This window comes from Coptis chinensis, chromosome 5, assembly GCF_015680905.1.
Source record: "Coptis chinensis isolate HL-2020 chromosome 5, ASM1568090v1, whole genome shotgun sequence".
Classification (NCBI taxonomy): Eukaryota; Viridiplantae; Streptophyta; class Magnoliopsida; order Ranunculales; family Ranunculaceae; genus Coptis; species Coptis chinensis.
In genome coordinates, this window is record NC_141460.1 from 82,967,956 (window position 1) to 82,974,003 (window position 6,048).

Below are 6,048 nucleotides of genomic sequence, written 5' to 3' on the forward strand. Positions count from 1 at the left end.
GATTGCCCTATTATAGATCTACCATGAGAAGGGTACCGAATGATTAGTCGTCAAAGCATTAAAGGATGAAAGTAATAATCCTTGATCATCTTATTCTAACGAAATGTTTGCATTTGATTTTCAAAGTGGAAATCGTAAAAGGGAGAAAAAAGAAAGAAAGATCATTCGGCCGAAGTAATTTCATCGCTAATATGCACTTTCTTGATCAAGTCATTCCCGGATCGGTTGTTAAAATGTTGAAGGATGAGTAAAATATCCCTCTTGTAATTTCAACACTACTTAAGCTTTCTAAACTCTTGGGTTTTCTACATAAAACTAAATAATGTCAAACAAGAAGCGTTATCATATAAAACCTAAATTAGACCATTACCTTTGTGGAACAAAAGGTCTATCAAAATAAGGCATGGGCTGAGCTCTTGGAACAAGCTCCTTCCACAATCTCCTTATCTCTTCCTCTTACGCTAACTGCAAGAAGCCCAAGAGACAAATCACATATTTAAGTAAACATTAACATATTGTGTGAACATTTTGCTATGACCATAAAAATTCATTTCTAGTCCGGACTCATACCTTCTGCTGCCTCTCTCTTTCCAATTTGTACTGCTTTCAATCAAACTCAATTTTTTAATTGACCTGAAAAAAATGTAATGGATGAACAATCAGCTTTTCTTAATGAAAGAAGCCAAAGGTTAGGTGCTGTGGAAATCCATAAAGATAATAGTAAAATAGCTATTAGATTAGCTATGTAAACTTACATAATGATCAAACTCTGCCCGCTCCACAGCCCTCATATCATTTGTGAAGCTTCGAGTCAAGCGGCCCTCGTGATTTCTTTTCTTTGGAGGCTTTAGTTCACTTGTTAAAGAGTATAAAAGAATGTCGAGAAAACATAAACAGGAGTATATTAAGTATTAAAATAGAACAAAGAAAATGAAGTAAAACCACAGCAATCAAAGCGCCCGGTTATGTTGCTTGATCGACTAAAGAACAATAAAAGGTCTTGGACCAAGATGAAGCTTTGTTTTAAAAAATCTAGAGCAGATACTATCACCACTAAGATTCAGAAAGCAAAACAGAAAATCTGTGCAAATTTGGTCATTGACCTAAATGCCACACTTAATTTCGTCAATTCTAACCTCGGGTTCATCCGTTGTCCATGGGAGCCCTTGTGCAATTGGAATCCGTAATTTTTCCTCCTCCATAGACATTTCCTTTACTTTTTCAGGAACTCCTCCTCCTTTGATCTCCTCTTTGCTGCAACAAGAACCAATACATTACATAATTGCAGCCTAGAACATCCTTTCCAATAGTAAATCACATTCTTATCATAAAAGTCCCTCTAATCATACTGATTTCAGTAGTTGAAACAGTGAAGTACTGTTGTATAAGTGGAGCACTCGCAAAACCTAGAGTCGAAAAAAGAAAATGCATAGGGCGTGTATGCAAGGGATGCCGTCAACCAAATCCAGCATAGTACTATTGTATGTCCAACAATGTATTTCCGACAAAACTGGTCTAATTCCTCTGCAGTAGGTTTTATCTAAGCATAAACTATAACAAACTGTTTTAGGTAAGTTCTGATGATTCATACCTCAGTTCTCAGCTTAAATGGCTGTTGACGGGTGACTCTCAGCTGCATTTTCTTCCATTTCCGTCCACCAAATGTACCCGTGGAATCCGAACTCTAAGATCGCAGAAAATAAAACACATTACAAATGGGACTATATTTAAAACCAATAGGAAAGGAAACAAGAGTAAAGCTTACATTTTGCCTGCTCCTTCGCCCACCACCAGAAGTCCTACTTGAATCCAACGAAGATGAAACCCTTGAATCCATACCAAAATTATCCGAAGTAAAGAATAGCTGTGATGGACTAAATGAAGATAATGAGTCCCTTGAATCTGTAATCTTAGGTGGCTGCATTCCAGGCAAATAATCATCAAATAATTAATGTGTCTTATTATTAATTAATGTGTCTGAACATTAAAACGGCCTATCAATGTCTGAACTTTGATAACAGAAGCTATTAAAACGGCCTATCAACATTGCTTTTGAACTTCAACACACTTGATAACAGAAGCAACAGATGACCACCACTTAAGCAAATAAAATGTTAGAATCATCGAAAAGCAACAGAAATTTCAGCTGTTTGGCTCCAAGAACCAACCAACTTGAACAATTCATAATACAACCAAACTCCTAGATTCGCTTCAACCTTTAGATTCGCTTAAACAGGTAGACCGCAAAGACGTAGACCGCAAAGACGCAGACTCTCCCTTCTCGCAAAAGTTTTGTTGAAGCAGAGGATTATTGTATTGGGAGGTACAAGAGGATTATTTTCTAGAGCAGGTAAAATAGGGAACATCAGCTGTTCCCAGGTAGTAGGAACGTATTCAAGCGATGGTAGCGGAGATGGAGTGGCTTCAAGTTTGTTATTTGCATTTAACAGTCGACGATACGCCACACATGAGTAAGCATTGCAGTGAAACAATAAGCACAACAATGTGTCTGCCGAAATAAAACAACAGATGTAAAGAGTCCAAACTGATTACTGCAAACAGCATGCCCAGTTAAGACAGCAGCATCACCAAGCAGAGCAAACAATAATAATAATAATAATTATTATTATAATAATAATAATAAAAGGGTCAACAGATCAGTACGCTACCTTGAGGAGTTCTAAAGTGCGTATCTCAGAGTCGATGTCATAATGATCAGATTTGTTGAGAAGCTTTTCTGCAAGCATAACACGATATTCATTAACGAGCTGATCCTTTGAGCCAATTATGCCAAATGGGTCAGCCTCTACAGGATCAGGTTCCCAGCTGCAAAAATGACAGCACCAAGTAAAGAATTAGCAATGTTAAAGAACTATAAATGGAAGCCATGGATCTTAAATTAAAGTAAGAAATCTGGAAGCAACTAATTTATAATGTTCTAGTTTTCAGATTGGGTACTAAGTTGGTTGGTTGCCTGCACGGTTTCAAAATAACACCTAAAACCCTCCAAATAATTTAGGATGCGAATGAAGTTTAGCTTGAGGAAGCTGGGCAGTGTAATACTGTAATATACTTTCTATCTTTTGGACAATGTAAACAGAAATTTCAGCTGTTTGGCTCCAAGAACCAACCAGCCGTATGAATATGACAAACCTTTAGATTCGCTTAAACAGGTAGACCGCAAAGACGTAGACCGCAAAGACGCAGACTCTCCCTTCTCGCAAAAGTTTTGTTGAAGCAAAGAGAAGAGTGAAAGTGTTGAACAGTGGCCAGCTCGGGAAACCTATAAACAACAGTTGGCGCATCAAGAATAGACGCAGTTGGAAAACAGCAACTCTTGACGGCGGCAGGAAGAATAGGGTATTGATGTTTTGTTTGAAGATGAGGAAAAGATCCAGTAGATCCGAGTGTTAGGCGTAAGTAAAGGAAGATCTCTTTTGGGATTGACTTATTTTTCTAACAAGTACACTTTAGAAAAAATTGATAGTAGCATCATAGTGTGTTTTATTAGATAGATGACAAAAATCCATATAAAATGACGAACTCCATTGACAGTGCGTGATGTTTAAGTAAATGTCAAAATAGACATTGAGGAGTTATTTTGGCACATGCATCACCTATTTAGTGCAAATGCTGCAACACAGCTAAAACAGGTCCAAGTCATTTGTTGGCACGAAATTACAAATCGATCGATGCAGCTGCTTTATTTCTTCCAGTTTAAAGTAAATCTGGCAAAAGGATAGCAATCGTGCGCGCTGTCAGCAAGAAAAGGCCCCGTCCATTTCTTTTCCCTCATCGGCTAACAAATAGCTGTTAAAATAAGTCCCTAATGGCACAATTGCATTTGAGCTTGCTTGCTAATAAAAGGGCTTTAACTAACGCACATTCATGCTAAGAAAATGCCTACTTGGCTAATTTATCTGACGCTCTATTTAGCATGTTGCATTGGACTGACTCTTCTAATAAGTACAACACTTTTTTTCATTTAACGAGTCCTTGTCCATCACTCTGATGCTACACATTGGGCGCGAGTATATCGGTTGTTGCTCTCAATAAATTGACATTTACCATTCGGATCTGTAGGGGTGTCAAAATGGCCCTCAAGCCCAGCCCGCCAGCCTATGGGCTGAAAAAGCTCTCAAAATGAGGCTCTCTCACATTTGTTGGCCGGTAGCCTACTCGGTCCTCAAGCCTTTTAAGGATAAAAGCCTAGACTTTGAAACTTAAGTCATCCCTTAAGTTTGACCCTCATTAGAGCATTTGCAATGCAGGTGAAAGTTCCCCTCCCCCTCCTTCTTCACCGCCACTCATCACTTATTCACCCCCTTTTCACCAAAACGGTGAAAAACAAGGTGAAGTTGTGCAATGCAAAGGTGAATAAAATATCTCGGACGGGATGTTAGATTCCGTCTTGAGGTTTTTTATTAAGACGGAATGTAACATCCCGTCTAGTATTTTATAACGAGATGGGATGTAACATCCCGTCTGATGACTCAATATGAACAGACGCGAACATGCAGGCTCCATTTTCACTTCCTTCCCAGCCAAAATTGCGATTTTCTAGCCTCCATTAACAAGCTTTTGACACAAACTTCCATTCCTAATGACTTATCCCCCCCCCCCCCCAATGCATCCCCACCAACCTCACCACATGAAGAGCATTCCCGATAGTTTGGAAATGTCAAAATTTCCAAAAAAAAAATGACAAAAGGATCGTCGTCAAGAACGCGTAATGTGGGAGAGGGACCGAAATTGAACTTGGGTTCAATTTTCCACAGCGTTAATGAAATCGAGGAACACCCACTATTAAGCGTCAACATCGTCCGACACGAAAGCAAATCGAGTGGCGAGTCTCAAATAAGTTTTGATTTTTTTTATGTTAATTATTATTATTTATGTTAGTTTATATTAAGTTTGTTGTTGTGTAATTAGTTTGAATTTGTCGCATTGTTTTAAAAAAAAATTAGTTATAATTATACCGTATTGCGTGTTGGTTGAATGTAGGAAGCACACCTATGGAAAGTGCGTTGTGCACTTTCAAATGTTGTGTCGTGGTGGCGTTGTATGAAATAAAAAACGGATCTTAATTTTGTCACGGTTACCGACATTATATCCCCCACACCATTTGGGAACTTGTTGAATTCTAATTTGGGACAAAATAATCAAGCGTTGTTGTTTGGGATAGTTGAGCGGTGGTGGCAAATTACCCACACATTCCATTTCCCATGGGGTGAGCTTGGGATTACCCCTCTTGATTTCACAATGCTCACGGGTATCCCAATTGGTTATGGAGATGTCGTTCCTTTTAATGAAACTTTAGAAGTTTTTACTACGGCGATGAGTTTCTTTGAAGGTTTTGATTTGGTTGAAGATGATGAGCAAGATGAGTTTTTGAGATTATCAATTTGGCGGTTTAAGGGAGGAGCTATAAATATGAGTTGGTTTACTTGAGATATTTGAATAGACTCAAGGAGAAGCCGAAAGACTATCATATTGGTGAGGAGTCGATCCACGCAGTATGTACTTGCCTTCCTCTTCTATTTTGTTAGTCGCGGTATTATTTGGATATGTTGATAGTTATTTTATTATCGGATGGATGGTTATGTCTCGGGCGTAGAGAGGATGTGGGATTATGACCGGGTCAATCCATCTTGGCATACCTTTACTGCTGGCTAGACCTCGCAGTTGAGACGAAAACCGCTAAAGGCAATTTGTGCGGCTTTGTTTGGATTATATCGGTAAGTCTTATTTATTAAGTTATTGTTTCATTTCATTTATTTATCTAATTATTAATGTTGACATGTATATATATATTGATATTGTATTTTATCTATTGATGGCAATATTGGTGGTACTTAACATTTTCGTGTGATGCATCTGTGTTAAAGAGGTTGGAAGAGGATGAGACTCATGACTGATTCCACGTATTCAAGCATGGGGGCTTCATCGTGGAAAGAGAGGGGTATGGGGACCTATCGATAATATTCATAACACTTGTCGCCAGATTGAGCTTTTAGGAGTCGCCCGAATTGAGTGGCAACCCCGGGC

The 6,048-nt window shown here is 38.6% G+C and overlaps 1 pseudogene across 1 annotated transcript; it reads right to left on the minus strand.

Annotated features, from left to right (window-relative positions):
- Positions 1-366: 366 nt before the first annotated feature.
- Positions 367-3,295, minus strand: LOC147499369 (microtubule-destabilizing protein 60-like; annotated as a pseudogene). Its single transcript, XR_015194470.1, has 8 exons — positions 3,154-3,295; positions 2,670-2,826; positions 1,766-1,918; positions 1,592-1,684; positions 1,137-1,249; positions 756-855; positions 571-633; positions 367-465 (listed from the first exon to the last, which is right to left on the minus strand). The product of XR_015194470.1 is annotated as a microtubule-destabilizing protein 60-like (transcript).
- Between the last annotated feature and the right edge of the window lie 2,753 nt (positions 3,296-6,048).